The 12,229-nt window shown below is 32.5% G+C and overlaps 1 pseudogene; it reads left to right on the forward strand.

The window, feature by feature from the left end:
• Positions 1–3,475: 3,475 nt before the first annotated feature.
• The window catches only part of LOC149551259 (mitochondrial arginine transporter BAC1-like), a 124,389-nt pseudogene continuing 115,635 nt past the window's right edge, over positions 3,476–12,229 (forward strand).

Here is a 12,229-nt window from a genome sequence, read left to right on the forward strand (position 1 = left end):
AGACCTTTGGAGGGTAAGTTTTTAGGCTACGTCCAAGAGTCAGATGGTCTTTTGAGAATTTTGAGAAGGATTTATGTGCTGTTACTGGATGAACTTCGCACCTTGATTCTAGCAGAGGCTCATCGTACACTGTACTTGGCACATCTAGGTGTCAAGAAGATGCATGCTGATTTACGAAATTTATTCTATTGGTCCAGGATGAAGTGAGACATTGCTGATTATGTGGCTAGGTGTCTTGAGTGTTAGAGAGTCAAGGCAGAACACCAACATCCGGCAGGACTCTTGCAACCAAATCTCATTACTTCATGGAAGTGGGACATAATCTCTATGGACTTCATAGTAGGATTGCCTATGACTGTTTATTGTCATGATGCTATCATGGTCATCGTTGATCAGTTGACTAAGGTGGCACATTTTTCACCAATTAGGTCTTCCTACATGGCAACTTCTGTAGCTAATGTCTTCATGCATGACATTGTGAGATTACATGGTATTTCCTGGAAGATCATTTTTTATAGGGACCTTGTATTCACATCCGCATTCTGGACATCGCTGCAGCACGAGCTCAGAGCACAATTGAATTTTAGTTTGGCATATCACCCAGAGATAGATGATCAGACAGAGAGGGTGAATCAGGTTTTGGAATATATGTTAAGGATGTATGTGATGGATAGGCAGACACATTGGGAGGACTATCCCTACCTAGTGGAGTTTTCCTTCAACAATAGGTATCACAGTTCTATTGGCATGGCACCATTCCAGGCTTTATATGGACATACTTGTCATAAAACCTTGAGTTGGGAGAGTCTTGAGGATTGCATACTATTGGGTCCTAAGATGCTTCATGATATGGAGCAACAGGTAGTGCATATCCGCGAGCACTTGACTATGGCATAGGATAGATAGAAAAAGTATGCTAATGCATGTAGGACAGATAAGTAGTTTGTTGTGGGAGATAAGGTATTCTTGAGAATGCATCCACAAAAGAGTCTGATCCGATACAAAAAAGGTTCAAAGCTAGCACCTTGCTTTGTGGGACTATTCGAGATTCTTGAGAGGATTGGCCTAGTTGCTTACCGCCTTGGTCTACCGCCTAGCCTAGTTCACATTCATGATGTTTTCCATGTTTTGGTACTTAGGAAGTATATCCCTGATGTTTTACATGTTCTTGATTGGAATGCATTGCAGGTAGAGGACGGGCAACTAGCTTTGGAGCTAGTTTGTATTCTAGAGCAGCGGGAGTTGACCTTCAGGGGTCAAACCATAGAGCAGGTAAGGGTCCAATGGGACCGTACTGATGATTCTTTAACTACATGGGAGGATGTAGCTAGATTATGGGAGTTATATCCCTACTTTTTTGTAGGCTTCTAGGAGTAAACCTAATCCAAGGGGGGGTGGATGTAGTTCCTGCCCTCGTTCACATTTTTTTGGACACATTGTTGCTATTATTGCCAAACTATGTTAGACTAGTTTTATGTTGATGGTTAGTAGCATTGTTTTGAGACTATCAAATATTGTGCTATGGATTCAGTTGATATATGATGTGACTATTTAGACTCTGCATTTCATATATGCATGATGATTATTACATTGCTTTTAGTTATTGATGATGATTAGTTAGATGGTTTATTATCACATGTGTTTTCTTATGGATACTTACCCATTACTTGCATGTGTATGGTGTGCATGTTTGTTCTTATGTATGGCATTTTTGATGTGGTTAAGGAAGGGAGTCATAGTCACTTGCTAGTCGAGATCTACATGATGCACCACTTCCTGACATTGCCTGTTTAGCTTAGCATATATATATTGTATATACATGCATGGATTTTATGCAAGTTGTAGGTACCAATTATCGACTTCCCTGAATTGTCGAGATGAGCGTACCCTATCGCACTATCTCAATGGTAAGAGAGGGGAGATAAATTCTCAAGTCCAAATCCTAAATCCTTAAACCATTTATCCTAGGAAGGTAGGAAAAGTATCTGGGATATTTTACCTTTTGAATGTGTCGGATGACATAAATCGTGATTTTTAACCCTTTAGACTAATTTTGTATGGATTATTCTATGATGGGTTTCATATTTTATATTGGAGGTCTATGGTGAATTTTCTATTAATTAAGTATTAAATTAAAAGATTTAATTAATACTTTAATTATTTTGGGAAAAAATAATATAATATCATGATCTTTTGATATTTTGATTTTAAATAATAAATGGGAATTAATCGAGAAAAAGAATTAAATAAAAGAAATTAAAATTTATAATAATAATAAAAATAATAATAAATTAATAAATAAATAATAATAATACAAGTAATAAAAGAATTAAAATAAAAGTTATAAGTCTACCTAGGAGTAAATGCACCTCTTGACTGCACATATGTCAACAATATAGGAGTTAGCGCACAAATTAAGCACATGGTGTCTACAACCTTGTGACCCATCTAGAAGGTTGGAAAAGACTCATGCTTAGTTGTCAACACCTTCTGGTTGTTTCTAGAGACATTCTAGGTACTTCTTGAGAGTTCTTTATATTCAGGCACTCCTAGAAGCTTAGGGAGTGTGTTTGGAGGACCCAGGAACATTACAGAAGGAAAAAGCTTGCTCTGCAGATTTTGAGGAGAAGTGAATTAGCATCAGTGTCCAAGTAGACACTTGTGAATTTTGCATATGAAATTTCACTTCTTGCACTTCTTGTCTTCTTCGTGTCTTTTGAATGCTTTCTGAGGATTCCATGTGTGAACATTCAAGTTGTTTTTAATCTTGTCATGGATATTTAATTCTCTATGTGAGAAAACCCCCATATGCGTAGATATGATGATTTTATGAAACTAGGGTTTAGTTACTTATAGATAACCCTTTTAGAAAGATTAAATTGGAGAACAATTACTTTGGAGAAATTCTTATTTTGCAAAAATTGGGAAAAACCTTTCCGTTAAAAGTATGTGTGCGCAAACATTATTGAAAGAAAATAGTTATATATATATGTATGTATGTATGTATGTATGCATGTATGTATATGTATGTATGTAGGTATGTATGTATATACATACATGAATACATACATACATACATACATACATACATGCATACATACATACATACATACACATACATACATACATACATATATACATACATACACACACACACACACACACACACACACACACACACACACACACACACACACACACACACACACACACACACACACACACACACACACACACACACACACACACACACACACACACACACACACACACACACACACATATATATATATAATTGCGATAACATTTGAGAAAATGTTTTGTTTAATGTATATAAAAATATTTTTAATAAAATTGTTTATAAAAAAATTATATATGCCCTACCTTCTGAGAAAGATAATTATTTTAGCGCATTTGATAAACATTATTGAAAAAAAAATTTATAAAAAGAATTTTTAAAAAAATGGGAGGGTGAATGGTTTTTCCCCACCCCACCCCTGCCATATATAATAAAGCTAGCCCACGACTTGCTGATGCAGTTGTACCTATGACTGCGGTAGCAACCGTCAGTGCACAGCTCTGCGCCAAGCGCAGAAGAAACCCATATTCGGGTATATATGTTATGCTTCATTTTTAAAAAAAAAGGTTTATGTTATGTTATTCGATTTTATAAGTTATTAATAATTATTAAATATATAACAGTTATATATATATATATATATATATATATATATATATATAATATTTATGAAATTTTAATATTCAAGATTTTAAATAAATAATATAGTTTTAAATTAATCAATTTGCTTAATTAGAACTTAGTCTAATTAAGGTTAATGAGAAATCTTCAAGTTATCTTTTTTGGGATTTTCAAGAGAAGAAATTGAGTTATTTGGAAAAAAATGATAATTCATTACTAAAGTATTGTATAATGTATATTCCTAGAGTATTTAGGAAATTGATGGGTCGACATGGGCGTTAAACGAAGAATTTTATATTCTTGGAATGTACTTGAAACAAAAATGAAACCTCCACACTTTATTCAACTATGTAATTTTAGCAAACCAAAACATGTGCTTGCATTGTGTTTTCTCTATGCTTCTTGTTTTGGGTTTTTGGGTCGACTAGTGTTGACCAGTTATAGGACGTCTACCAGAGGCTTGAGGGTTATGATTGTGATGTCATGATGATTTTTTGATCTCAATTTTTTAAAACTTAACCATGGTTATGTGATGGCATGTTGATTGATATTGTCTTCAGTCTTCTTGTGTAAACTGTGACCTTTTTATGAGTTATCGATCAGTTGTATTTGGATTACTTTCCAGTTGCCTTGATGGGATTGAATTATTTATCTGATCTTGAGGATGTCATGTTGTGACATGTTTTGACTCAACCATTTTGGAGTCTTCGATCAGTATTACTTTGAGATACTTTTTGGTTTCTTGTTGAGAACCAATGATTATTGAGATTATCAGTGATACTTTCAGTTGCCAATAGAGAATTGTTGTGGTAATGATTATCTATGGATGCTTTTATTTTGCTAATGGAGATTTGATGCTCTTTTGTGGATTATCTTTTGGTATTTTTCCAATCATTTGTATAGGACTGTGGTGATTTTGTGATTTATGATTCCATGAGCTTATGGTAGGTTATCTACTTGTAGTGTGGGGAAGTGGCTTGCAATGGGGGCTGGAGCCCTAAGAGGCTGCCAGGGTAACTCATTGTAAGTTTTTTTAATAAAGCATTACACCTAATACTGACTTAATGAACCTAATAAGATAAATTTTTTTTCTCGCCCATGCCTCGAGTGCTAGTACAAACTAGGATGGGAGTAGAGAGAATGCTTGGTTGCGACCTTACATTTTGTAATATGTCTCATCTATTTGAGAGGATACTAGTGGCTGCATAGAGATCAGTAGGGGGTTGAGGTCTATTGGGAGATTACCAGGGTAACTCTAGCGTGATCCATACGATGACACTTTCCTGCTTGCATAGTAGGTTTCTTACATGTCTTTGTTGTGCCTCTGGGTTTAGATGTCAGTTTGTGATTGGAACCTTTGAGTTAGTATACATTTAGGATTCTTGGACTTAGAGAGTATTTGTGCTATGTGATTTGATAGCCTATTTGGGACTTGAGATTATCTCCTCAACATAGTGGGAGTGGACTAGTTAGGTTCCACGCGATTGGGTGGTAGTGCTTTTCCACTCTTACCATTTGAGATCTGTTTGAGACATCATGGCTAGTGTATTCCTTGTTAGCATCTATCTTCATTTTGTTCATGGATTATGATGGTGGACATGTATCTTTACATTGATGATTTGCATATGTTAGATGATGTTATCTTATGCTTTACTTTGCATGTTAGATTTCTTTTCTGCATATGATGTAGTATGATTTAGGAGTGACATTCTTACTATGTTAATACTAATGATCTCTTTGATGATTTGGGATGTTACGCATAGAGGGATGGCTAGGGCCCATGATGGTCTAATGATGCTATTTATGATTGGGAGTAACCCTACACTTAGTTAATTATGTTTTTGATAAATGGTTTTCCTTTATGATGGATGTTTATATCTTTTATGATGATGATGTATCATGTATGGTATTTGGTTTCATTTACCTTATAGTATTTGCATCATGGATTAGAATAGGATGATGTATTTTATTTCACATATGTATATTCTTTTAAGCTTTTCATACCCTATGGCATGTACAGTGGATGATCGAGCAATTGGAAATGTAATTTCAGAACGTTGGAGTTTTCATTATTATTTAATGTGGGATGTTAGTTGGAATTAGATAGAATCAGTATTAGTTAATTTTTATGTTATTCAACATTAAGGGATCCATGAAGAATGTAACCTATTATGTATGTTCATGTTTACTTTCAGTTGTATGATGTCATTGCTTTTGCTACTATTTTATGAATGGTTTTACTTTCATGTATCAAAAAAAAAAAAATGCTACCAAATTTAGTGAAACTTTAGGTTAATTCTTTGGATCCCTTGGTGGGGCATTACATATAAAATGAGCACTAAGGCCAAGAAAGACATTGATTATATAGTGTATTCTTTATCTACTTAAGGTTATAATGAAAGGTTACTTGAAAAAAGACTAGAAGAAGGCTAAGTAAAGAAATGTGTCTATTAAGCTTGATCAAGCAAATAGTATAAGCCGAGAAAAGTTAGTATAGGCTAAACAAAAAATTAGTTCAAGTCGAGCAGTAAGTTTAGTATTGGCCAAGAAAGTGAAATATAGTGGTGCCAAGTGAAGAAAGTTAGTATGTACTAAGTACTAGTAAAGACTTAGTGGATGCCGAGCAACCTAGTGTTGGCCAAGCATCAAAAGACAATGTTTGCCAAGAAAGCAAAGTGTTATTGTTGAGTACTAGTAAACTGTGTTAGATTGAAGATTTAATGAATTTGAGTAGACAAAATTGATTTCTTGAATTTTGTGAAGCATGTGGAAGATGAATATGATGAGCTGGTGGCACAAGATTAAAGAAAAACCATTTTGAAGAAAATTCAAAGAGGATTGTAGAGGAATTTTCTAGAAAGGGATAAAATGGAAAAGTGGGTAGATCCAATGAATTTGATCTAACCCTAGAATGGATGATTGTGGTTAAGAATAAAAAGATCTAAGTTCTCTATTTATAGAGATAACAAGCTAGAAGCAATTGTTGTCATGTGTGAGAACCTAAGGAAGACAAGAAGTCTTGTGTGTTGCTTCATATGGTGGCCAAATAGAAGAGTCTATAGTTGGCATACAAAGAAAGAAGACTTAAGTTGATGAAGGCTTAAAGCATGAACAAGATGTCAGAGATGAAGTGGATGAATGCCAAGCAGAATAGAGGACTGAATGTGAGATCTGCAATCTGCAAGTGATTTTTTATTGTTATCATATGAAGTCTTATTGTTACTCTCTAACAATTGTATCACTCTGGATAAATCCTTTGGATTGAGGTCTACCTAATTGTCATTACTAAATCCTTTAATAAGGTGACATTCTAATGGAATGTTCTAAATTCCTCTAACAAGGCTCACTCCTAATAGGGTGATTGAAATCCTTTAACTAGGTCATATTTAACAATATGCATTGTAACCTTTAAAAGGGTTGGCTCCTCACAAGGCTCACTTCAGAAGAGTGAAAATTGGTAGCTTGTTACTAGTGGTTTTTCCCAAATTGGGTTTTCACATAAAATTATTGTGTCAAAATGTGTGATTGATTTTTTGGTATTGCATGTTTACATTTTTACAAAGTTATTTTGACATAGGACAACAATATGAATATGTTTAACATATTGAATGATCAATGCATGCATAAGAATAAGTTGCAGTACTAAAAGAAATTATTTGTACATTTGGACCTTGGATAACTAATTCAACACCACCCCCCCTAGTTATTCTAAATTATTCCAACATGAAACAAGTTATAGGAAATCTACATGTTCCATACTATATTTTATAGGGTTTAAAACTACATTGCTTATTAATAAAGAAAATCAATAAATCTTTTCCATATATTTATCACAAAAATATTTTAAATACCTATTATATATGTATTCATATTCAATATAAGGGTAAAAATGGTATGATATAGAATATAAATGGAAGGTGGGAAGGAGTATTCAAAAGTATGTGAAATAGTCCTATATTTGGAATTAAATGAGAAATCAATAGCTCTCATCAAGAAGAGTTCATAGTAGACTAAATGTATGGTAACTTGATTTGTATACCATTTTGTTAAAATATTTTGATGTGTATCATTATAGTTGTATAAAATCTCATTCTAGAACAAGTGATTATTGAAGTTGGTGGAGATTTTCTTAGAATGAAATTTAGATGTCATGATAATAAATATCCATATAGAGATCATTTCTGTTGGTTAAATTTTATGAATTAGAGGGTCTATCAAATTGAGTGGAAACTACAAGAAAAAGTAATTATGATTTTTTCATGTCTAATCATAGAATGCAAGGTAATGTAGGTATGATGTCAATATCACACATATTGTAGAATCCTTAGAATAGTATATTAACATGACATTAATTTTTTCACATGACCAAGTGTGTCGAATTATTGATTTCCATGTCTTCAAACCTTGGATCAAAAGCACTAAATTAAATCTTCATGCTTTAACCAAAGGATATGATCTTTCCCTACCAAAATTATTGAATATGTTTACTAACATTTCTTGTTATGTGAATTTTGATTCAAAATTTTGTGGTGGAGAAGTTCTAGCAGACCAAAAATGTATAATTCAAATGCATAAACATAGATCAATTTGGTACATGCTAATTAATTATATGTGAATATATATGATATATAGTTTTTCAAAAAATATATGTGTCTAACTATAATCAAATGACAATGTGTTACAACTGTTCATAGTGAAAAATTAAATGAATACAATGCATCACATGATATTTAAAACAGTAATAGAAGTAAGTCCCTTATCTTAGAGGTAAGATGTTATGGGACTAATATTTTTATGTTAAATTGAGATATATGAAATATCTAGAACATTTCCACTCTTGAAAATATTTTCTTTCTTAGTTTGAACTAGACAACAAGAAAGTAGGGTGATGAGAAAACTATAATTTGAAATGACCAAAAACCTAACACTAATTTTATGAATAATCCACATACATTTGTACAAATCTATACAAAATTATAAGTCATTCACATATTTACTTACACCAGAAAAACCAAAATGTCTCACACTATATTCATTTGTATTTATACATTTCTTTATTATTCTCACTAACATGCCTAGTGCAATTAAAAAAATATAATTGCTAATAAATAATGACAAAAAAAATTGTAAGCTTTGTCAAATTTTCACAATTTCTAGGTATAGTGCAAGATTTTTTAGGTTTGATTGTGTGTGATTTTTTTCATCAACAATTTGAAAGGAAACAAATTGGGTACTTTATATCTATTACAGAGTTTGAACGAAGTGGGAGCTATTTGTAATAGTGGCACAAAGTTTTGTCATTAAAGTTCAAAGAATTCACCTCACCAAGAAGTGAAAAAAGTAGTAATTTAAATGAAAGGTAAGTAATTGGGAAATAGAAATTGAAAATTATGGTTGTGAAGATTTCATATATAAATTTTCATAGAAGAAATTAAAGATAATAATATTTGAAGAGAAAACAGTTCTTGTTGTTGTTGAATCTAAAATCATACCTATGAAAATAAATGAGATTTTTTATAATTACTTCATCTTAGAAATAGATAAAATGGAAATAATGAAGTAGCTTGCTTAGATAAGGAGAATGATATGGAACTACAATTATGGAAGAATATTTCAGGGCCCAAAGATAAATCAAATTTAGTAGTGCCAACATTGCCATCTCTAGAAACTCAAACTATAGAGGTGACCTAGACATTAGAAAAGGTGGATCTGGAACAATCAAAATCTATAGAAAATAAAAGTAATTCATCACATAAAGTTTCATTCAAAGGTCAAAATCTTGGTTGAAACTCTCTTTCTAATTTATAAGGTGGTAGCATATCTAAAAAGAAAACAATATTTTTGAAGAAAAAAGATCCTATATTAACTGACAAAGAACTAAATCCTTTTTTTAAATAGAAATCTCAAAATTTGGGACTAGATGAATGACAAGTTGAAGTATTTATCACTCAAGGATGAACACCATCTACTCAATCTGAACATAGATAGATTGAAGCATTGACTGTAGGCCAAGAAGGTGAAAATTTGGATCTAGTTTTCATGAAAATATAGGGGATACTTATAATGGGGTTGATAATTTGGCTAATTTCTCACAAGATTAGTGGATGGAAAGAATATCTTTAAGAAATAAAGTTTCAAAAGCAAGAAATGTTGAATTGGATGATTGGAATTATCTTAATCAAAGGGATGCTTAATTTTTGGTTTTGAATTCAAAAGGAAATGCCCAAATCACAAGCAAAAAAGGTAACTAGGTAGTCACCCAATTTTAGTTACTACAAATGGAATGCCAAGAGGTCATTTTGATATAAATGTTAAGATATTTTTGTTAATTTATTATAACCTAGGTACATACTAATTGCATAGTAAATTCATACAAAGAAACTCTATTTGAAACTAATAAGTGGAAGAAAAATAGCATAAGCCAATCACACATTGACAATAAACATATATACCCATGAAACCCAAGTTTGGGAAGAAATATACAACTACTGGATCTTGTATTCATCCTAACAACAAAATTTCTCTTTTTAGAATACCAAAGATTTTTCTACAACAATTTTACATATATAGAGAGCCTAGGTATTGTACGTAGATTGCAAGAAAATGAAATTTCCTTGCTTCCTTTGGCTTTAAAACATATAAAATCAATATTTTTTTATGTGACCTCAAAAAATAATTATTATTCTATTAAGGAATAAAAACTAAAGCTATTGTTAAACATCCAACCCGAGTTATTTTTTAAAGAAACTCCACCTTCCAAGATAGAAAAAAATAACACTCCCTCTTAGTGAGGGAGATGTTATACACAATGCTTAGCTTATCCCTAAAGAATATAAAATTATTCTTCACCAAATCCTTTTTGAGGATGCCTTCTATATGTTTTTCTATAGGAATGTATTGGAGTTTCACTATCTCCTTCTCCACACAATCTCTGATGATGTGGTACTTGATCCCAATGTTCTTGGACTTGTCATGAAAGATCAAATTCTTAGAAAGCTTGACACATCTCTAATTATCATAATAAATGACTATAGGACCTAGCTTATGATCAAAGATCCCAACTAGAAGTTTTAAAATTCTAGTAGCCTCACATGTAGCCATGTTTTCTTCCATATACTTAGCCTCTACAAAGTTCTATGCAATTGACTTCTATTTCCTATTGTATCAAGAGAAAATCTTAATCCCAAATTGAAACTACAACCTAAACTATTTTTCTTGTCAACTATATTACTTTCTTCTTTTTTATTAGTAAATACCTCAATCTTTAATCCCCTCAAGTAGTGTCTACTACCTCTAATTTGGAAGCATCAACATTCTTCCAATTGGTCACAAGTGGTATCGACATGGGCTTATGGTTCTCAATCCTCAACCACTTTAAGATATCAATTACATATTTCCCCTATCCAAGGAATATCTCACCCTCTTTCTTCCACAAATCCAATACCAAAAGTAGTACATCACCCACAAATCCTTCATCTCAAACTCTCTTGCAAGATCCTACTTGTAGTTTGTTATGAGCTCCTTTGCCCCTATGAGAAATAAGTCATCAAAAAACAAAAAAATTATCATAAGTTCAACCTTAACTTGAACATAGTACAAGCTCCAATCTAGCTCACTTTTGATAAAGCTTACACTATGCAAGTAACTATCAATATGTGAATACCATGTCCTAAGAGTCTACTTGAGTCCATCCAGTGCTCTTTCTAACATGCAAGCATGAGAATCCCTCTCATGTACCTCAAATACTTTAGGATTATCAATATAAATTTCTTCGTCAATTACTCCATTGAGAAATGTTTCTTTGACATCCATCTAGTGAATCTTCTAATCCATCTATGCAAATGAAAAAAGTATATCTCTAATGGAAGAGTACCTAGTTCCTTGAGAAAATGCCATGTCATAGTCAATTCCTTCCTTTTGATAAAACCCCTTAACTACAAAATGATCTTTGAACTTTTCTACACTACCATCTACAACATGCTTACCCTTATACAACTATCTTGAGCCCACCAAAAACTTATCTTTTGGTTCTAGTACTACCTCCCACATACTATTATTGATGATGGAAGAATACTCTTCCACCATAGCATCCTTCCATACTTGGTTCTTGGATGCATCTTTAAATTTGGAAGGATGTACTTCAATTAATTCACTCATAAGTATCACATATAAGAATAATATTTAGAAATCTTTCTTTTTTGACTAAATCTTGTTGATCACCAACATAAGCCTTTCTTAAATTTTTCTCAACTATCATGCTTTTCATCTTCTTTCTAACATGGATATGAGGAAAAGTATTTATTTTTTCTTGCTAATCATCTTCTTTGGTTTTCTTTTTTCTCTCTCTAGCTTGTATGACTGAAGTTTGAGGAATTTGTACTACCTCAGTTGTGGATGATTGTTCCTCCTCATTCATCAAGCTACTAGACTTTTGAAGGGCCTTGTCCTTCTCAAACTTCACATCTATATGAATAACTATTTTCCTAAGGGAAGGAACCTAATAAGCCTTGGAATTTTCACTAGATCTAA

This window comes from Cupressus sempervirens, chromosome 6 (assembly GCF_028749045.1).
Source record: "Cupressus sempervirens isolate cs-2001-9-10 chromosome 6, ASM2874904v1, whole genome shotgun sequence".
In the NCBI taxonomy this organism is placed as follows: domain Eukaryota; kingdom Viridiplantae; phylum Streptophyta; class Pinopsida; order Cupressales; family Cupressaceae; genus Cupressus; species Cupressus sempervirens.